Source organism: Amia ocellicauda, chromosome 6 (genome assembly GCF_036373705.1).
Source record: "Amia ocellicauda isolate fAmiCal2 chromosome 6, fAmiCal2.hap1, whole genome shotgun sequence".
NCBI lineage: Eukaryota > Metazoa > Chordata > Actinopteri > Amiiformes > Amiidae > Amia > Amia ocellicauda.
Window position 1 is genome coordinate 49,441,290 of NC_089855.1, and position 23,444 is coordinate 49,464,733.

Sequence of the window (23,444 nt, forward strand, 5' to 3'; positions counted from 1 at the left end):
TTTTAGGTGGGTTGTGGGGGATTTGACCTTTTGACCTTGAACTTGAGTTGAACTCGAGGGCCCCTTCCTAGGGGGAGTGCCCCGTGTCACTAAATATTTTGTGGGCGGAGTTGACAGGGCACTGACATTATAATATTTGTGGGTGGAGCTGACAGGGCCCCGAAGGAATGTACAGGGGGTGGGGTTCTTCAACTGTTTTTCAAACCCTCCAAAAGAGTTGTCTTTAAGCCAGACTGATTCTGTAGTAAATTACATTACCCTGAATGCCTACAGCTTCCAATTTGAGCATCAGTCTTTGGTGTGGAACCTTATCAAAAGCTTTTTGGAAATCTAAGTATATCATATCATATGCTTTCACGTGATCTACAGCTGCAGTTGCATGTTCAAAAAAATTTAGTAAGTTAGTAAGACATGATCTGCCTCATCTAAACCCATGTTGACTATCTCCAAGAATAAGGTTTTCATTGAGATGCTCCTCTATTTTCAGTCTAATCATTTTTTCCAACATTTTACAGGTGATGTAGGTGAGACTGATTGGTCTGTAATTTTCTGGCTCAGTTTTGTCCCCTTTCTTGTGGATTGGTATGACATTTGCTGTCTTCCAGGCAGTGGGCACATCCCCTGTTCTATGTGTCATTTGGAATAATCGAGTTAGCGGCTTATAAATAATTTCCCTCATTTCTTAAGTACTGTTGGAAATATCCCATCTGGCCCAGGTGATTTGTTTGTTTTTAATTCTGCTAGTCCCTTTAGTACCTCCTCCTCATTTATCCTGATCTCTCTTAGGGTTTGACTGGACTGATTGTCAACCTGTGGCATGTCATCTGTTTCTCTTTTGTAAAAACCTCTGTGAAATACTCATTTAGAATATTTGCCACATCTTGTTTGTTTTCCAATATACCTCAATTTTTGCGCTTTATCTGTTTCACCTCCTCCTTTATTAACCGCTTGCTGTTGTAATATTGAATAAAGCTCTTTGCATTGGTTTTAGCTCCAAGAGCTATGTTTCTTTCTATTTCCCTCTTTGCTTTCCTGATCCCTTTCTTAAGATCTCTTTGCAGCTCAACATATTCTATGTATTTTGTTTTGTCACCTTCCCTTTTGTATGCGCTATACAACATTTTCTTCCTGTTTATATTTTTTTGCATACCTCTATTAAATCATTTTGGCCAGTGTTTTTTGTTCCTCAATTTGCTAAGTTTTGGTACAAATTGCTCCTGAGCATCAAGTAGTATATTCTTAAAATATACCCATCCATTTTGTACTGACTCTGTATCCAGTGTACTCCAGTCTACCTCTTCTAAGTGCCGTCTCATACCTTCAAGGTTTGCTTTTCTAAAATTGTAGACCATTGTTTTAGACTTGGACCTTGTTTTTTGAAAGAATGCCTCAAAGCTAACCATATTGTGATCACAGTTTGCCATTGGTTCTCTAACTACTGTCCCCCTGACTCTATCTTGGTCAAGTCAATACATGCGCTCTCTCTGGTTGGTTCCCTGACAAATTGAGTTAGAAAGCAGTCATTTACCATCTCAACCATTTCTATTTCTGCTTCTGTAGTCCCCACTGGGATTTCCCAGTCTAAGTTTGGGAAATTGAAATCCCCCATTATAACAGCCACATCCTTGCTACATGCAGTCCTGATTACACTGTACAATGCAGCATCTTTCTGAATATCTGAGTTTGGTGGCCTGTAACACACACCTACCGCTAATCCTCCAGATCTCTTGTTCAAAAGTTTCACCCACAAAGATTCTGTTCTGCTACTGGGATCTAATACAAGTTCTTCTGCCTCACTGTCATTTTTCACATATAATGCTACCCCACCCCCTCTTCGATTTTGCCTGTCTCTCCTAAACTGTGTGCTCCCTTCCAACTTGTATTCATCCCCATCATTTTCTGTAAGCCATGTTTCTGTCACTCCTACAACATCATAGTCACACGCCAACACTGTGGCTTCCAAGTCTAACATCTTGTTCCTTATACTCCTGGCATTGAGGTACAAACATTTCAGGACTTTCCTACTGGCAGTTTCCCTTGGTTTTCTTTCCTTGGTGGAACATCTCCCATTGTCAGAGCTCCCTGCCCCCCTGGTTCCTAGTTTAAATGATTCTCAATTTCACTGCACATACGCTCTACCAATGCATTAGCCCCCCTTCTGTTTAGATGTAGACCGTCCAGTTTGTACAGGTCCCATCTATCCCAGAATAAAGACCAATGCTCCATAAACCTAAACCCCTCTTCCCTACACCAAGCTTTCAACCACGTGTTAAACTTTCTAATCTCTGCCTGCCTCCCTGGCCTGGCACGTAGTACCGGAAGTATTTCAGAGAAAACTACCATGGAGGTTCTGCTCTTTAGTTTTGTTCCTAACTCTTTAAATTTGTCTTGCAGAACCTCTGTCCTACCTTTTCCTATGTCATTGGTTCCAATGTGTACCATGACCAGTGGATTCCCCCCGGCTTTGGCCAGTAGCCCGTCTACTAGTTTAGGGAGATCTGCAACCTGAGCACCAGGCAGGCAAGATATCATGCGGGTCTCCTTGTCACTAGAACACACTGTGTGATCTACACCTCTAAGAATTGAGTCTCCTACTATAACTACCTCCTTCTTCTGGGGGGGAGTGGGCACCATGGTGCTCTGGTGCTCAACTGCCCCCCCATCACCCTCTGAGCTGTCACTGTCCAAATCGGTGTCCAGCAGTTGGAACCTGTTGGGCAATTCAAGCTCTTGGGGTGTCTCTAGGGGTTGTACACGCCCTTTTCTGTGGTTACGAGCTACTGTAACCCAGCAGTTCTCTATGCTGTCCTTAAGTTCTCAACTCTCTTAGGTTTTGGCATGCACACCATCTCTCTCATGGGCTGATTGACCAATTCTTCTATATCCCTAATACAGCGCAGATCGACAAGCTGAGCCTCAAGATCACGAACCTTGATCTCTAGGATTTCAACCTGCTGACAACGTTCACAAATGAAGCCTTCTTGAATGAGTTCATCCAGGAAGGCAATCATTCTGCAAACCTGACACTGTAGTGGCCACATGCTTCTAGATGTTACTTTTTTTTATTGTCTCTTTATACTTCTCTTGGTTCCTGCTGCTAGTCAACTGTTTAACTTTTGTCAGCGAGAAACAGCACAGCTCTTTCTCAACAGCTGCTTTAAGTAGCTTTTGTCTACCTACCCCCAATTCACACCTAACTGGCCCCACCTGACTCCTCCTGCAACAGAATTCCTGCGAGTCCTAGACAGAAACTCCCTTCTACAACCTGTTTACTTTCACCAACTCAGCAGCTGAACTGAATTGACTTCAATTTAGGAAAACTACAGACAATGCTAACATCAATTTAAGGCAAACTTAAAACACAATGAGCAATGCTAAGACTATTCTGAAACTAGTCAAACAAGATGGCTACCTCTCACCTGTACTCTCCTGTCTCTCTCTGTGGCAACTTGTAAATACTTCTGTTGGTAGTTTGAAAAGCACAAGTAATTTTCCCCAAACAGATTGTATTAGGAACATCTTGTTAAAATAATAAGAAATAACAACATCTATAAAGCATGGAAAAGAAAGAAAGAAACAAAGAATGAAATAAAAGAGAAACTGTATTAAATAAGTAATTTCTTCACACGGCACTACTTAGTCATAATGAGAAATGTCTAGAGATCTCGATTGTTTTAGAAGCGGTCTTCTCCCCAAGAGATGTTGTAAAACATGGGTGACCAGAAATTGAAAGAGAAATAAACAATATAATCAACATAATCTACTGCTCACGATAGCGTACATTTCCAGAAATCACCAGAAATCCTGTACAAATCCAGCAGTCAGGCACTTCTACCGTGTCTGAGTAACATAATTCAGTGACATCTCTAAATGATATTCTGTATAAATTCTATGAAGTTCTTATCTGGGTGTCTGACTTTAAGTTTTCATTTTTATGGTTTTAAACCATTTTTGCAAATAAGTGACTCTTCTAATACAAGTGTGAGAAACAATTCTGATTTTCCAAATCTTTAAAAGACCATTTTTGAACCTTCAAATACAGAGTTCAAAAAATCTTCTTTGTAAGCAGGGTTTCCACCATAGTTACTTGAAGACAAAGTCTTTGAGGAAAGCAGGGCCCTGTTCGTTTCCAAGGGTCAAGTTTCTTAAGACTCAATAGCTATTTAAATGACTGACACTTTCGTATTCAGTCGACTTGTCAATTGTCCAGCTGTAAAACTCCACTGATCAGGTAGGTACAGGTGGGCATGTGCAGTCTGTAAAGTTCCTTATTTAATAAAGTTCTTTAAAATAATTATTCGTACGGCTCAATCTCCTTCTCCCAGTTTAACTCATCTGTTGCCGGCAAAGACTCTATGACTGATGTCAATCCATGCCATCTTTTGGAAATGCTGGTTGGCCCGGGTTCGTAGCTCTATGTCATGCCTACAAAAGTTTTCTTGTTTCAAAACTTTGGAATCTGGATTTCTGGACAAGCTATCCAATAACCATTACAGAAATTACTTATTTTCAGTCTGATTCCTCACACAGGGCACCAATTATATAGCGTAAGGGACAAGTGAATTTATAGTATCACCTTATCACGAATCCTGGAATCTTGTAGAACTTAATTTCCGTAATAATTGGACGCAGACACCAATTCCAAAGATATAAATTGTCAAATGTATTCAAAACAAAGACTAAATGTAGCACTACACTAATTATACAAAAGGGAAAAACTAATTAATATTCAACTCTAGATCAACAAATCAAAGACAAATCACTTCCGTGACCAAATCAAAGACCATGGGATTGCATATGATATCACACAAATCGTTAAACAAAAAAGGTTATAAACACATTGACTACAATACCGGTTAGTAAGACGAAGGTGAGTCTCTCATTAGTATTGTTAGTTGGACATTAAATAACTACGCAGGTTAGTATTTATGTCAGGTAACTTCTCGTTATATATATATCAGTCTCATTTACGTTTAGTTGCCAAGAAAGATCCTATCATTACTTGTTACCATAATTTCCCTTAACTGATTATTATCCAATGATTAAGGATAGGCAGGCCCACCAATAATCTAATGTCTATTAACGAGTGTCAATTTCAGACTAAAAAGTTAAACAGGAATGAAAAGATATTTCTCGGCGTTGACAGATTTTATTTCTAAAATGATCAACAAAAAACAGAATAGATAGTAGGGTCCTATGGGCGTGGTCTATTTTGCTATGACGTATGACCTAACCTTATTAATATTCCTATGTCATAATTGGGGGGCGTGGTTTTAGGTAGAGTTATTTCCTTAATTATTCCTACGTCATATCCGTCAGAAAGTTTACACCCATAAAACCCTGAACAACAAGGCCACCCATAACCTGTTGTTCTGAGTGTGAATGGGTCAGATCCTCCTGTAGTGGTTGGGGGTCTTTTTTAAATATACATGTAATGGTTTAGGAAATCTAAACCATTATAAGATCAACAAGTTCTGTTGTCTGTAATGGTCCCAGGTCCTAACAATGCCTGTTTTGCATAGGGTACTTATGTTATCCACACTGTCTCTGTCTCTGTCTCTCCCCACCAATCTCTGGAAACATCTGAGGATGTTCAGTTTGTTTAAGAATTAGACAAATTTAATTAAAAAATAAAATTAAAAAAGCGTGTGTGTGTGTGTGTCTGTATAGGTTAATTGTTTTTGAAAAAAAAAAAAAGCTGCGGTTATATTTTATTTTATATTATCTCTCACATAATGTGTTCATTCGTTTTACTTAAATACATTCTAGGGTCTTAAAACTCGTAAGAGTTAGACTTAAGATAATGATATGCTTTTTATGTATTTTAGCTGTCTCAATACCTAATGATAAGGAATCATTTAAAAAATAAAAACAACTGATCACTCAATACTAAATAGCTCACATCACTCAATGCTAAATAGATCACATCACTCAAGGCTAAATCACTCACACCGTGAATTAGAACACAGGATGTTGGCAGAAGCCGCTGTCTCTATTGAGGAGGATCTTGACATTAACTGGTTGGATATCTTTGAAGGGCTTTTACAGGCTTTAAATGAGACTCCTCAAAAGGGGGGTTTTGTAGATGGCGGCGGTGGTGGTGTTCGGGATGTGGAGGGTTCTGAGACTGATAAGGCTGTGGAGGACATGCTCTGTGAGAATGTGGGGGGTGACGGTTTTGTTCAAAATGATGATGTGTCCAAGAGTTCCAGTGATCCCGTGATTATAGATAGACCGGCCTATAACAATTTTGAAATTATTCAGCGTTTTAATTTTGCAGAACTTTTAAATTGTGACAATTATGTGGAAATATTTACGAAATACAGGAGGCCTTGCAAAACATGCTTGAACAGGTTGCTGAAAGGGTCAGACCTCGAGATATTGTACAGTTAGAACTCAGAGGGGATGATTTGTTTAGCAACCTGTCTGTAATGCTGAGTGGTGATAATTTAGATGTTGATGAATTTCTGGCTAAAATCGAAGCGTTGTTGCAAAGTAACGCGGCCATCTTAGCTGATGAAAGTCTGTCTCTGGTAATGAATGTGGTTCGTAACCCTGAGGGTGGGGCGCTTAGAAGACTGTCGAAATGCTTGAAGAACGACATAATTAGGACCAAGCTCAGGCAATTAGTGGTGAGTTCCAGTGGGGACAATAAGCTCTGTTTTGCTTACAGTTTAATAAAACTACTCACCCCCGACATGCCTGAACCCCAAGCTCTGCAAGAGGCTTTAATGCTTCATCAGAGTGCCGGCTTAAACTCTCAACAGATGTTTGCCTTTTCAGACATTACCATGTTTGAGGAGTTGTTGTCTTTAAAAATTGTGGTGTGGTATCGTTGTGAGGTAAAGGAAGTATTTGTGAAATTTCAGACACATCCTGAAACCCATACACAGACTCTGTTTCTCTTCCTAAGTGATAGTCATTACTTTGGAATAAAGAGTTTGACGGCTTTTTTGGGTTGTTCGTACATTTGTCCTTGGTGTTATAAGGCCTTCAATGATAAGCTTAAGCACCGCTGTGATGGTTACTGTAACGTCTGTTTCAATCCGCAATGTCGTAAGGGTTTGGCACCCACCATCCGCTGTAAAGATTGCTTAAGGATTTGTCTCTCGGCGTTCTGTTTTTCCGAGCATAAGGTACAGAGGGCAGCTGCTGAGGGGGTTAAAAAATTGAGTTATTGTGATCAAACTAAATATTGCCCGCAGTGTTGCCTCCAGTACCGTTTTCATGAGGTTAAACCACACAAATGTCTGGAGCTGAGATGCAGGATCTGTAATGCTGATTTAACCCCGGGGTCCGAACACCTGTGCTTTATTCAGCCGGTTAAAACGTAGTCGGCGCACAACTGGTATGTCTTTTTAGATTTTGAATGTCGGCAAGAAAACGGGGTCCACATTGATAATTATATCCACTGTATTGATATGTTGGATTGTGAGTGGTCAGCCAGCGGTGAGAGTTGTGTCAGGGATTTCTTTACACGGTATCGCGGTCCAAAATACCTCAATTACACATTTATTGCACACAATGCTAAGGGTTATGATTCTTACATTTTGATGAAGTATCTAGTGGAAAATAGGGTGACCCCAAAAATAATAGCTTAGGGGAGCAAGATCATGTGTTTCACTGACGAAGCTTTCAACCAACGTTACATAGACTCGTTAAATTTCCTCCCCATGAAATTGAGTGCTTTGCCTAAAGCTCTGGGTTTTGAGGCTCAGAAGAAAGGTTGGTTCTGCCATTTTTTTTAAATACCAAGGACACTCAAAATTATCGAGGGTCCTACCCGCCCGCCTCTTATTACGGGGTTGATACTATGATGTCTCATAAGAGGGTGGAATTCTTTAAATGGTACAATACGATTAAGGGAGGTGTTTTTGATTTCAGAGAAGAGTTGGCCGCTTATTGTAAAAATGATGTGGTGATCCTTAAAGAAGCCTGTGTGCGTTTCCACGCTGAGGTTATCAACACCTCAGGTCTCGACCCTTTGCAAAGTGTGACCATAGCGTCTCTCTGCAAGAAAATGTATCGGGCCAATTTCTTGCAGAAAAACACTATTTCTGACAACTATCATGCTAAACAAAAGAACTTTTCGACTGTCTCCATACAGTGGCTGGAATACCTGAGTGTCAGGGATAACATATTCATCAGACATGCTTTAAATCAAGGGGAAGTCAAAATGGGACCTTACTACTTAGACGGTTTTAGCGACGTGTCCGGGAAGCGTACCGCTTATGAGTTTGCTGGTTGTATTTACCATGGCTGTCCGCAGTGCTTCGACCCAAACACCTTTAACCCAGTAACACAAAAACTCTGCGGTGATGTACTATGATTTCCAGGAACGAATTGAAACTTTAAAAAACACCTATGGTTTGAACGTACTGGTGATTTGGGAACACGAGTGGACAGCCCTGAAGCACCAGGATGCGGGGGTACAACGGTTTATGGAAAAATGGATGTGTTATTTGTTATTTGTGTTATCTGTATACATTATGAGGTAAAGGAGGGGGAGAGAGTAGATTACTATGATTTCACCAGTCTGTACCCTTTAGTGAACAAGACCAAAATGTACCCGGTGGGGCATCCAACCATCATTAATCGTGACTTTCTCGAACTCGGTCATTACTTTGGTTTGATCAAGGTCACCATGTACCCTCCTCGCGAGCTGTTCTTACCCATGTTGCCTTACAGGTGTTCGGGAAAATTGATGTTCCCTCTGTGTAGAATGTGTGTGGAAACTGAAAATCAGACTACCTCTTGTCTGCACAGTGATGAAGAGAGAGCGCTGACGGGTGTCTGGTGTAGCATTGAGCTTGACAAGGCGGTGGAGAAAGGTTACAGAGTCGGTAAGGTGTATGAGGGTTGGCATTTTTCTGAAAAATCTGATACTCTTTTTGCTGATTACATTATGACCCATCTGAAAGGGAAACAGGAGGCATCAGGCTATCCCTCATGGTGTGTTGACGCCGTGGCCAAAGAGCGATACGTTCAGCAATATTTTGAAAAGGAAGTGATCCGTCTAGAACCAGGGAACATAACTGTAAACCCCGCCAAGAGACAAATGTACAAACTGATTTTAAACAGTCTATGGGGTAAGTTTGGGGAAAGAAATAACTGTCTAAACACAACCTTGATTAAAACCCCTGAACAGTTTATAGAATTTATGTTTTCCAAACAACATGCTGTATCACACTTTCAATTCTTAAATGACCACGTGGCACATGTCCTGTGGAGGGCCCCTAAAGATTTCCCCACCAAACAGGGCAACATTAAGGGTTTCACTCTGAACCATTGTAACAACAAGCTCATTAACATCAAGTTTCTGACGACCCTGGTACAAAGTTTTGAAACCGAGAAAGACGCACCTCCTCGTGAGGTTATTACTCCCGGAAATCAGATCTATGGCAATAAAAAGGGGTACACGTTGGAAAATAGATCACTAATCAAATGGTTCAGGGTGGTGTACAATAAAAGAGTGTTGAAGACTGATTATAACACTCTGCCTTATGGATATTAGCGGCGGTTTTGATAACAGATTTCAACACCCTTTCTCCTGTATTATAGCCAGTCCCTCCAATTCGGGTAAGAGCTATCTTATAAAGAACATCATAGAAGATGTGGAAGCAACCGTGTCCCAAGCTCTCGACAACATAGTGTGGTGTTACTCTTGCTGGCAACCTCTCTACGATGATTTGGCTTCGAAAAAAAATTATCTGAAATTTGTGCAAGGTCTCCCTGCCTCGTTGTGTGACGATGACTTGTTCCCACCCGGTCAAACTAATCTAGTGATCCTTGATGACCTGATGGAGCAGGCCAGTGACAACAGTGAAGTGGAAAAAGCTTTCGCAAAGTACACTCATCATAGGAATTTAAGTATTATTTATTTAGTTCAAAATTTATCAAGGTAAAAAAAGCCGCACTATTAATTTAAACGCCAATTATATAATTCTTTTTAAAAACCCCAGAGATAAACTACAGGTCACCGTCTTGGCTCGTCAAATGTACCCTAACCAGACCAAGTTCTGTTTGGAGGCATTTGAGGATGCCACCAAAAAACCCTACGGGTACTTGATTGTGGACTTAAAAGCACAAACCCCAGAAGACTTTCGCCTCAGAACAGGTTTGTGCCCGCCCGATTGGCCGGCAGTGTATGTGCTAAAGAAAAGGAAATAAATAAGAATGTCTGTTCGGATTAAAAGAAATCTGCCGCTTTTGCAAATGTTATTTGAGGGGAGCCCGTGCCATAGGAAAGCTGTGCTGGCAGCGGCCCCCTCGGATTTGATCGAGACCCTGTGTGAAATAGCTTTAAACATCTTACGCGGTAATATACCCCTAACCCCTTCTCAACATTCTAAACTCAAAAAACAAAAAGCTGTTATCAAGATCATCGCTAATAAGAAGTATTCTATTAAAAGAAAAAGAAAGAAGATTAATCAAACTGGGGGTTTTATTGGCCCGCTGTTGAGCATAGCTGTGCCTTTCCTAACCAGTCTTCTAGCTTCCAGAGTGGGTTAATAATGGAATATGCTCAGAAAATGTTTTTGATAACTCAGGAGCAGCTTGAGAAACTGAGAAAAAATGTTGTCGGGCCAGAGCCCATTAGACAAATGGCCGAAAACAACCTGGACTCTGAAATGAAAGCTATACTGGCCAGGGCCGATTTAAATCAGTATTCCAAAGCCCAGTTGTATAGCAACACATTACAGCGCTACCTCCGTCTGGTTAGACAGGGTGAAAAAGATCAAAACACTTTAACTTTAACCATGGCCTCTCAAGAAAATGGTTCTTGGGCTGATGCGGGGGCTACGGTTGATAAAGATGTTGCGGTGACCGAACCTGTTGAGAGTTCAGAGGGAGATGTTGTAACTGATGTTTTGAGAAACATGCCTGCCAGAAGCAAAAGACATGCGGAATATATCCTGCACAAAATGGTTCAGAAACCGTGGGTAACGGCTTGGACTGAACAGGGTGAATTTGTTTTTAAAGGACAACTGATCAAAGGTTCACACGTTTGATTTGTTGAAGAGTGTCACTAGCACTAATCAGGTACCCGATAGTCGCCGACCTGTAGGCTGGAATGCTTTCCTACATGTGATGGCCTGTCTGAACATGCCCCAATCAACAGTTCCTAACCAGGAAATGCGACAAAAAATCTGTCTGTGTAAAGAGGGGGAGACTGATGTGACCCCGACATCTCATTACTCTGACCGTGCTGAGCGACTATCCTCAGGATCTATCCACCGTTGGGAAGCTTATTAATCTTGTGTTTTTATTTGTCCCCCCTGTAAATTATGACCCGACAAACAATTTTTTTTAATTTATTTTTTTTATTTTATTTCTTCAAATGTTGTACATTTACTTATAACATAACCCCTGCTTTGTATAAGAATTGTGTTAAATAAAAACAAAACTAATGATTCAAAGGCTGTTTTCATTATTTTTTCACCTTAACACGCATGACATCTTTTAAAATCCTCGCAAGAACACCCCATCTGTATACATGGTTGGCTAGGGCCGTAAGTCAATATGTTATAAGGGGGGGTCCACAGTGTCCTGACAAACTCTGCCACTTTTTTATAATTTTGGCCTAAATCCTCACTGTACAAGGCCATAATATCGGGGTATGGCCTTCTTTAAGATCTATGATATAAGAAAAACACACAGTGTTGACCACAAGTGAAGGTCTGTAGACTTTTTACTTGACAACCGCTGTAAATGGTTTCTTGACAGTTGTTGAGAAGAAAGTTATTGATCTTCCGAGGGAAAGGTCTGAAATCCGGGGGGTTTCCATAGGAATCAAAAAATTCACGACGGTGGTCCTCCCTTAGATAAATAGCCAGCCAATGTTCTCCGGGCATATTTTTAGGGTGTGTGTTGATTATGTACATTGCGGGTAAATTCTTGAATTTAAATTTAGGCAGCTGGTCGCAGGCGTAGACTCCTTGAAACAGTTTCTGTGAGCAGGCCATGGCATTCATGATGTGGTTGAGCTCTCTGGTGTTCATTTTAATAATAATCATACAGAACGTTTCTCCTCTGGTTCACCTCAATAATGTTGTCAAACACAGCGTACACGACCATATTTACAGTGCGTGGTAGAGGCTGCTTGAAACGCATCTCCAAACGTAATATTGCCTGTCTTCATCAGTGAAAAATGTTGTCCACACTCTCCGTCAGGGGTCAGGTTGAAGCCGTACAGGGTGTAACAGCTGCAGTATTCCCGGCGATCGATCAGCAGACGTTGATCCTTGAGATGGCGACCCGTAGCCAATACTAGACTGTAATATTCACGAACAGCATTGCTGTTTTCAAAGTCAGGTTGAAAAGGTCTGGATGGAACCTGCACCCCATCGATGTACAACGCTATAAATTCTGCGTTATAATGTTTAAAGTTAAAGGGATTCTTGTTGTAAACCCCGGTAAATGCATCATTATCCACGAGCCCTATAATAACCTGTTTTGGGAGCTGTCCTAGAAACAGATTTTCCTGGTTCATCACCCGCGTCCCTGCGGGGATACTGTGGACTTTCATATAGACTCTTTCGATCGGGTACTTGGCGTTTGCCATCATTAACGCCTGCGCATGTCCTAGTTTAACTGCCGGGGAGACGGACACTTTTTTCACAAACAGCGAGGCCGATAATATGGTCAGTTTATATTTTTCAGTATCAGGGGTCATCAGACAAAAAGCATTTTTACTACGGATCATTTTAATTTTAATGTCTACCCCGTTGAGCATGAGTTTTTCTTGGAAAAATATGTCTGTATGAATATGCCCCATTAGCTCAAAGGTCCGCCCTTCTGTTGAAAAGGCCGTTCTTTTTTGCAAACCCTTATTGAGTCCCTCTGGATTCTTGTCGTCCATAGCTCCCGGGGTGTCTTTGAAGAAAAGGCTGGGGCTGAACTGTTTGCTTAGGATCTCCTCACTATAATTAAGGATACACTCCATCATGGCTCTATAGGGGTAAGTATTTCTGCTTTGACTAATGAGCCAATCTCCCAGGGTCACATCCACCTGTGAAAACATGGTGGCCACCGGGTAATTGATGACCCCAACGTTGGTCGTCTTCTCGATTGCATCGCCATCCTCATCAGCCACTTTACAGTTCATTAAAATAAATGTGTTATTCAAATCAATATAATCCTCGCCATTGCCTGCTATGAAAAACTCCAGAGGGGCCGTGTCTGAAATTGCTGAAAGAGGGGGAATCTCTACATATATGCTCTTATCTATACTCGTTTGAGTGTATGGAACCGTAAACAGATCCAGTTCTGATTTGACGCATTCTTCCGATAGACTGTGGACAAAAGACATGTTTAAAAGATGTATCCTGAGGCTCTATTTGTCTTTCTTTGAGACTTTTTTGTTGCAGGTTTTTTCTTGTGCTGCTTCCTTCTCCGAGTGTTTCCACGATATGTTGGAGAATGAGCGATTCTTCGTTTTTTGTTAGCCACGGATCTTCCGTCTTGTTACGTCTTGTTCCCGTAACCATTCTGAAACAACCACATCATTAGCCTTCACTCCGGCCTCCGCGAGTGAAAACCCTTCTTACCCGCCAAACCCCCAATCTTGGATGGGTTGTAGTATAGTTCCTGCATTTGGGGAGCTTGCTGAGTCATTCTGTCAAATAACAACACAGACCAACACTATGCGCAAAGTTTTTATACAAGGTTTTTTATTCAACTTCAGCAGAGCAGATACCCCTTTTTAGACATTTGAGAAAAGTATGACATACACAACAATTTTCTCTACGGTCCAGACAAAAATAAATCAGATGATTGGTTACTTGATCTATATCAACAAATACCTGTTTCTTTATCTTGTAGGCACACACCTCAGTTACATATGTAAATAAAACAACAATATGGCCTATTTTAAAAGTAAACAGAGGTGTATTAAACATGCTCAGTAAAAGGTCATACAGATGTTGATGAAATGGCCTAATATCATTCTTGGCCCCCTTGAGCGCTTCATCCCAGTGTTCGTACCCCCGGTCTTTGTTACAGCAGCCATTAACTTTTCCATGTTTGAAAGTTGATCCTCATCGATGGTTAAATCTGTAGAGAAAAGGCTCGCGTTTTTTTTGTCAAACACATGGTGTAATAGCGCTCTCAGGTTAGCTGCAGAGTGTTGATGACAGAACCAGTTGCAGAAGCAGTCCAGAACCTTCCCCATATTCAAAGTCCCTTAGTTCAGGTCAGAGTCTGAATCAGTGGCGTAGATGTCGAATTCTCCGTCGCCGTCGCCAGCTTTAACTTCTTTACGGAAGAAATAAGCTTTTGGCTTGCCAGCGGTTTTTCTACTCGGCTCATCCAGGTCATTGAGCAGCTGACCAAGTTTCTCTATTATAAACGGCTCCTTTTTCAGCTCCAGCAAAATCTCATCTATGATTTTCTGGACTTGCCCCGGGGTGACATGTATGTGGGAGTAAGACAGTGCCTTGATTAGCGCAGGTTTCAGCCACGGTTTGTTCAGTCCTCTGAATTATGACGTAGGAATATTAATAAGGTTAGGTCATACGTCATAACAAAATAGGCCGCGCCCATAGGACCCTACTATCTACTAAACAGTTTAATGCAACACACATTTATATTTAAGCAAAACTAAATGATATTACACATTCTAGAGTTATGAAACACTGATTAACATTTCTAATTGATTTCTCAAATGTCATGAAAGACGAACTCCAAACTGTTAAAGTTATCTGAACTTCGTCACAGAGAGGCCTCTCTGGCTTCGTGCTCAGATAACAGCACATGGCACGAGGTCCATGTGGTTTGGAACAAAGGCAGTCCGGTTCGGCTTTGTCCAAGAACTTCCACTCAGTCGATGCACCTGGAAGTTGGGGGTCTTTTCCAAACAGATTTTCCACTGGTTTGAAGGCTCCAAGGTTGTGCACAAAATCTTCTTTGTAAGCAGGGTTTCCACCATAGTTACTTGAAGACAAAGTCTTTTAGGAAAGCAGGGCCCTGTTCGTTTCCAAGGGTCAAGTTTCTTAAGACTCAATAGCTATTTAAATGACTGACACTTTCGCATTCAGTTGACTTGTCAATTGTCCAGCTGTAAAACTCCACTGATCAGGTGGGTACAGGTGGGCATGCACAGTCTGTAAAGTTCCTTATTTAGTAAAGTCCTTTAAAATAATTCTTCGTACAGCTCAATCTCCTTCTCCCAGTTTAACTCTTCTGTTGCAGGTAAAGACTGGTTTCTGGTTCCGGTTCTGGCAACAGAGCTACAGGTTGAGCTGTGGCAGCGAGTTACTGGTTCAGGTGAGAGAGAGGGAGAGAGAGAGAGAGAGATGCCGTGCGCTACCCTTTATACACCTGTCAGATCAATAGATAATTGGTTCTTGAGTTTGTGAGTTGGATTTCGGTTTCAGTATCCTATTGGAGGGGGGCTTGATTTGTGACTGATGTCAATCCATGCCATCTTTTGGAAATGCCGCATGGCCCGGGTTCGTAGCTCTGTGTCGGGATTTCGGCTCTCGTCCACTTCAAAGAGTTTTTATTACCTACAGGCCCCCCTTCCCCAGACATCTCATACCAGGGATTCCAAGCTATTTGGCCTATTCTCGGTGCCATCCTCCCAAGACTGTCGCTTTGATGTAAACCATTCCCATGCGTTAAGGAAATCTGATAACTTTGGGGGGGAGAGATCTTCTTTAGATCAGTGCTTCAGCTCAGAGCTAAAATGCTCTTATCAAAATACACCCAACATAACACTACACAGGCCATGGAGGAGTACATCAAGGAAGCTTTAGCACAAGGCATAATTCAGCCATCCACTTCACCTGTTGCGGCAAGCTTCTTCTTCGTGGCAAAGAAGGATGGAGGTTTAAGACCCTGTATTGATTATAGGGGACTTTATGCAATTACGGTCAAATATAGATATCCTTTACCTTTAGTTCCTGCTGCCTTGGCACAGGTAAGAGGAGCTCGATACTTTACTAAACTTGATCTGCGTAGTGCTTACAACCTAATCCAAATTCAAAAAGGAGACGAATGAAAGCATTTATTACTAACTTTGGACACTATGAATATTTAGTCATGCCCTTTGGTCTGGTCTACGCACCTTCAGTCTTTCAAGCTTTTGTGAATGAGGTGTTATGTCCTTATTTTCATCGCTTTGTGATAGCCTACATTGATGACATTCTGGTTTACTCCTCTACTCTCTCAGAACACATCTCCCAGGTTCGACTGGTGCTGCAATGTCTGTTGCAAAATGGACTCTATGTCAAAGCTGAGAAATGTGAATTTCATCGACAGCGAGTGGCCTTTCTGGGATACATCATCGATGCCAGTGGAGTTCACATGGATCCTGAGAAGATGAGATCAGTAACTGAGTGGCCTCAGCCTCAAACAATTAAGGAGTTGCAATGCTTCTTGGATTTTGCTAACTTTTATCGTCGCTTCATCTGTAACTTCAGTTCAGTCGCATCTCCTTTAACATCTTTATTAAAAGGCTCTGCTCGTTGTTTATTATGGACGGATTCTGCTGAGGTCGCCTTCGAGAAACTCAAGTCCCTGTTCATCACTGCTCCAGCCCTCAAGCACCTCCCTTTCATGGTGGAAGTAGATGCTGAAAACGGCGTCGGGGCAGTGCTTTCTCAAAGACACGGTCAACCACCAAAGCTCCATCCCTGTGCGTTATTCTCTAAGAAATTATCACCTGCAGAGAGGAATTATGACATTGGTAACAGGGAACTCTTGGCAGTAAAGTTGGCTTTGAGGAGTGGAGGCATTGGCTGGAAGGATCCAAACATCCATTTCTAGTACTCACGGATCATCGAAATCTGGAATACATTCGAGCAGCAAAACGTCTCAACCCCCGTCAAGCGCACTGGGCATTATTTTTCACCCGTTTCCAATTCATCAAAGAATTCATCAAAAAACATCAAAGCAGACACTCTCTCTCATCAGTTTGACTCGGTTCATGAACCCCTATCTGATGATCCAATTCTACCCTCTACCTGTATTGTCGCCCCAATGAAATGGAATTTCTTGGATCAACTTCAAAGGGAACTTTCCACTAATCCTGCCCCTTCCAATAAAATGTATGTACCTACATCCATACATGTACCTACACTTCTTCAATGGATTTATTCTAATCCCACTTCTGGACATCCAGGAAACCATCGCACCATTGCCTTGATAAAACAGAAATTCTGGTGGCCCATTCTGGCACAAGATACTACCGTTTGTTAACATCTGCTCCATCTGTGCCCAGTCTAAATCTTCACGACATCCCCTCTCTGGTCTCCTGGAACCTCTTCGAATTCCACGGCATCCCTGGTCTCATATTTCTATTGATTTTGTTACTGACCTTCCCAGCTCTCAGGGTTATACTACCATTCTAGTAGCAATAGATCTTTTTTCTAAATCATGTCAACTTATACCGTTACAGAAGCTTCCCACTGCTCTTGAAACTGCAGAAGTTCTGTTCCATCACGTGTTCCGCATTTATGGGATTCCTGAAGACATTGTTTCCGACAGAGGCGCTCAGTTCACCTCCCGCGTCTGGTCTGCTTTCTTCAAGGCTCTGAATATTAAGGTCAGTCTCACCTCTGGTTACCGGCCACAATCTAATGGTCAAACAGAACATCTTTGCCATGGGCTGAGTACGCCAAGAATTCCCTAACCAGTTCTTTCACAGGCCTCACCCCCTTTCAGTGTGTCTTAGGATACCAACCGCCTCTGTTTCCTTGGAATGAGGAGTCTACCGACATCCCAGCAGTCGGTTCCGTCGCAGTGCAGATGTCTGGAATGCTACACACGTCTGTCTCCAAAGAGCTATCTGCCATCAAAAGCTCATCCGACCTTGACTGACCGAAATCGACAACCTGCTCCGTAATTCCACCCAGGACAGTTGGTTTGGCTATCTACTAAAGATATTAAACTTAAACTCCCATCCAAGAAATTGAGCCCTCGCTTTATCGGTCCCTTTCCTGTCCTCCGCCAAATCAATCCAGTTACCTATCGTCTCCAGTTACCTCCTCACTACAAGATAGCTTCATCATTTCATGTTTCTTTGTTAAAACCTGTATGCCCCGATCCCTCCTCTCCTTCTGATTCTCCTCAGGACTCTTCTTCTTCTTCTTCTCCTCCGCCTCCTCCTCCCTTGGATCTAGACGACGGTCCGGCATATGCTGTCAGAACCCTGTTACGGTCTCATCACCACAGAGGATGCCTGCAGTACTTGGTCGACTGGGAGGGGTATGGTCCAGAGGAACGTTCTTGGGTTCAGGCCTCGGATATCCTAGATCCGTCTCTCATTCCGGACTTTCACAGGGCTCATCCCACTGCTCCTGCTCCTCGGCCTCGTGGCCGTCCTCGCCGCAATCTTCACTGCTCTGGTCCAGCCGAGGCCAATTCTGGTCCCTCTCTCCTTCACAGTACTTAAACCCCTCTGTTTCATAGATTCATCGTGAAGTCTTGCTTTCTTTCTAGAATCAATTCTGAGCCTTGTTTTGTGTTTGCTTCTCCGTGTTTTTTGACCTCTTGCTAACTTCACTCATTTACCCCTTCTGAATCTCCCCACTAGCCTGTTCGCCTGATCGATTGATCTTTGACTGTCTCTGTTTACTCTCTCTCATTTTGCCCTTATCGGATTATCTGCTTCAACTTCTAGCCTGCACTTGGATCCCTTCCTTTGGTCCTTGTGGACGTGACATGTACACTCTCAGTCTGAGAAATCAGGGTAAAAAAAAAAAAAAAGGTCTGGCCTCTGTGGAGAGCAGCCTGAAAAGCTGTGAGGAATGTGGCCCCCGTACATTCACAGACACTCTCTTATCTTAACGCCATGACATTGTAAGAGAATTTGGAATGCTTGGTCTTTCAGTCAATCTAAATAAATAGTTGAACTGAAAACTCATAGGTCAATTGGTTTCTCTTTTAAGATTCTTTTTAGAGGAAAGATGTGGTCAAGTCACAGATGTGCAATAATAATTTATTTTGACAAAAATAGGAAACTAATATCATTCAATTATATTACTGAAAATAAGTAATATTAAGCTTCTGCTGGATTACGGTAAGAAACAGATAATACCCATTTTCTTCTTTCTCCTCACAGTACAGCTTATAGGCCAGTCTGGTCAGGCAGGAAGTGGTGTGTCTCTCTCTGTCTCTCCTCTCCAGCTCTGTCTTGTGTCTCGTTGCAGGATGAAGAAGTTAAGAGAACTCAAATTCTCTTTGTTTTCCCTTTCATAAGGTTTCCTTCCAACAAATAGCATTTTGCCACCACCATGACCTGGGTGCCTTATGCTAAAGTAATTTAGAAGTGGGGGTCAATTTAAATTTGGCTAGGAGCCAATCAGAGGACAGGTCCCTTTTGGTCTCTGGTCAAAAAGATAGGGTTACCAGGGCTACCAGGGAACATAGATAAAAGGGAGGAGGTCTGTTTCCTCTACCAAAACAGATGGTATAGAACTTCCCATAGAAAAATACATTCTAACAAGTAATATCTTACAGTCCCCACCTTGGGACTGTAATCTGTCAACACAGGCACCTTCTTCTCCGTTAAGCCACGCAGTCGCCACCGGCCACCGCCCCTGCCAAGGACCCCAGGTCCCACCAAGACTTGAACTCGGATCGCTGGATTCAGAGTCCAGAGTGCTAACCATTACATCATGGAACCAAGCTCACTGCCCACTTCTTGCCCGTGATGAAGGTTTCTGCTCTACGCACACGTCTCGCTCTGTCGCACGGCCAAGTCCAGAGTGAGCCAAGTTGCACCCAGAGTGCTGCGTGTGGCGGGTCACTTCTGGAGCCGTCCCTGGTGGTCTAGTGGTGTATTCGGTGCTCTCACCGCCGCGGCCCGGGTTCGATTCCCGGTCAGGGAAAGTGGATCTGTTGCTCTTCTCATAGGACTTGTGTGGTGCATTTTCTCTCTCTCTCTATCTATCTATCTGTGATTAAATCCTTACTTATATACATATGTCCATGAACTTTTCTGGAGCTCATGTAAATCACATCACACGACGGGCCGTGATCTTTTCGGTCACTTTGAAAGTTTTGCTCATGACAATCCTTTTCTATTGCGGCACGATGGCTGCCACCGAGGAAGGAAAGTCGTCCGCAGTTGGCTGCAAGCTTGCCTGAAGCGCAGGAAAGGACTTACTCGCGACGTGCCACTTAAAGACTGAAGAAGTGGGGGTCGGCCTCACCGAGAGCCCTGAGGATTAGCTCACGTGGTAGAGCGCTCGCTTAGCATTGTAGCGTTATGTTGGGTGTATTTGGATAAGAGCATTTGGGCTCTGAGCTGAAGCACTGATCTAAAGAAAACCTCTCCCCCCCAAAGTTATCAGATTCCCTTAGCTCATCAGCTTGGAACTGGTTTGCATCAAATTGACAGTTTTGGGGAGGATGGCACCAAGAAGAGGCCAAATAGTTTGGAATTCTGCTATGAGATGTCTGGACAAAGGGGCCTGTAGGTGATAAAAACTCTTTGAAGTGGACGAGAGCCGAAATCCCGACATAGAGCTACGAACCCAGGCCAACCGGCATTTCCAAAAGATGGCATGGATTGACATCAGTCATAAATCAAGCCCCCCTCCAATAGGACACTGGGGGCTGAAACCGAAATCCAATCTCAAAAACTCAAGAACCAATCACCTCTTGATCTGACAGACTATAAGGAACAGCGGACAGTCTTTCTCGCTCTCTCTCACCTGAACCAGTAACTCGCTGCCACAGCTCAACCTGTAGCTCTGTTGCCAGAACCGGAACCAGAAACCAACTAAGTCTTTGCCGGCAACAGAAGAGTTAAACTGGGAGAAGGAGATTGAGCCGTACGAAGAATTCTTTTAAAGGACTTTATTAAATAAAGAACTTTACAGACTGCGCTGCCCGCTTGTGCCCACCTGATCAGTGCAGTTTTACAGCTGGACAATTGACTAAGTCGACTGTATACGAAAGTGTCAGTCATTTAAATAGCTATTTGAGTCTTAAGAAACTTGACCCTTGGAACAAACATGGCCCTGCTTTCCTCAAAGACTTTGTCTTCAAATAAGTACGGTGAGAGACCCTGCTTGCCAAGAAGATTTTGTGCACAACATTGGAGCCTTCAAACCAGTGGAAAATCTGTTTGGAAACGACTCTACTTTCGCGAAACACCAACTTCCAGGTGTATCGACTGAGTGGAAGTTCTTGGACAAAGCCGAACCGGACTGCCTTTGTTCCAAACCACACGGACCTCGTGCCGTGTGCTGTTATCTGAGCCCGAAGCCAGAGAGGCCTCTCTGCGACGAAGTTCAGATAAGTTTAACAGTTTGGAGTTCATGATTCATGACATTTGAGAAATCAATTAGAAATGTTAATCTGTGATTCATAACTCTAGAATGTGTAATATCATTTAGTTTTCTTAAATATAAATGTGTGTTGCATTAAACTGTTTTGTTGATAATTTTAGAAATAAAATCTGTCAACGCCGAGAAATATCTTCTCATTCCTGTTAAACTGTTTAGTCTGAAATTGACACAAGTTAATAGACATTAGATTATTGGTGGCCCTGCCTATCCTTAATCATTGAATAATAATCAGTTAAGGGAAATTGTGGTAACAAGTAATGATAGGATCTTTCTCGGCACCTAAACGTGAATGAGACTGATATATATATATATAACGAGAAGTTACCTGACATAAATACTAACCTGCGTAGTTATTTAATGTCTGACTAATAATACTAACGAGAGACTCACCTTCGTCTTACTAACCGGTATTGTAGTCAATGTGTTTATAACCTTTTTTGTTTAACGATTTGTGTTATCATATGTGATCCCATGGTCTTTGATTTGGTCACGGAAGTGATTTGTCTTCGATTTTGTTGATCTAGAGTTGAATTGTAATTAGTTTTTCCCTTTTGTATAATTAGTGTAGTGCTACATTTAGTCTTTGTTTTGAATACATTTGACAATTTATATCTTTGGAATTGGTGTCTGCGTCCAATTATTACAGAAATTGAGTTCTACAAGATTCCAGGATTCGTGATAAGGTGATACTATAAATTCACTTCTTTAATTGAAATGTATAAGTGTACCTTACGCTACAGCATGCGAGAGGCAGCGGGATCGATGCCCGCATTCTCCAAGGCCTCAGGCGCTCGTGCCACGGTTTCGGGGGAGAGTCGCTCACCTTTCTTGCCGCAGACACAGGCGCAAGGCATTGCCTGTTTGCCGTAAGGTTATCAGACACAACGCGCCGGCGACGGCTGCAGCATTAGCACGCCGGCTGGCCCTTCCGAAGTTCCCCAAAAACGACCGAGATGCCGCTTCGACGTCGTAACCCCAGGAACGACCGCAAAGGCACTCCAACCCTCAATCTTCCGATCCGAAGTCAGACCGAAGAGACTGTATGATGTTTTAGATTAAAGATAGTATGCAGACCGAGCAAGTTAGATTTATCGAGCTAGCAAACAGCCATTGAGGCACCTGTTCGGGACGTACCCTGTAGAAATTCCTGTCAACGATAAAAGGATCAAACGGTGGAGAAAAAGCCCGCAGGATGTTTGTCAAAACTCTGTTTGTGGACTGAATGGCTTTCCCAGATTGGCAGGGACTGTTTTTGGTATTGACTGAGGGACAGTTGTAAAATACAACCTCTCACCGGACCTCTGGCATACACCAAAGAAAGCCACCTCACCTCTCCCCCGGATCTCACAAAACACAATCCCCCCCGCCCCCAGGGAAGACAGACCGCAATCGGACTCGGGCTTGCACCTTTTGATTGGATGAACGGCCGCAAACATTCTATGTCATTTTCTTTTAAAGCTTCACTCGTGCTTGTAAAAAACTGAGGTCTCACTGAAAGAATGCCCTGACGTGGTTGCTTCCAAGCTAGCTGGTTTACAAAGCTCCTTTTCGCTTTAACGATGATTTCCAAGAAGGGAAATAATCTATCTGTAATCTGTCAACACAGGCACCTTCTTCTCCGTTAAGCCACGCGGTCACCACCAGGAAGGTGAACGCACCAGGCCGACCCGGAGTTTTCGCCAATTCGTCTCCAAGCCTCCCAAGAGGGAACATAAACAGGCCTTATTCGCAGACACAGGCCCTCACGCAGGGAGGCCAAGTCCAGAGTGAGCCAAGTTGCGCCCAGAGTGCTGCATGTGGCGGGTCACTTCCGGAGCCGTCCCTGGTGGTCTAGTGGTCAGGATTCGGCGCTCTCACCGCCGCAGCCCGGGTTCGATTCCCGGTCAGGGAAAGTGGATCTGTTGCTCTTCCCATAGGACCTGTGTGGTGCATTTTCTCTCTCTCTATCTGTGATTGAATCCTTACTTATATACATATGTCCATGAACGTTTCTGGAGCTCATGTAAATCACATCACACGACGGGCCGTCATCTTTTCGCTCACTTTGAAAGTTTTGCTCATGACAATCCTTTTCTATTGCGGCACGATGGCTGCCACCGAGGAAGGAAAGTCGTCCGCAGTTGGCTGCAAGCTTGCCTGAAG

The 23,444-nt window shown here is 42.7% G+C and overlaps 1 non-coding gene across 1 annotated transcript; it reads left to right on the forward strand.

Annotated features, from left to right (window-relative positions):
- Window positions 1-23,121: 23,121 nt before the first annotated feature.
- trnae-cuc (transfer RNA glutamic acid (anticodon CUC)) lies at window positions 23,122-23,193 on the forward strand. Its single transcript has one exon. It is a non-coding gene; the product is annotated as a tRNA-Glu (tRNA).
- The last annotated feature ends 251 nt before the right edge of the window (window positions 23,194-23,444 follow it).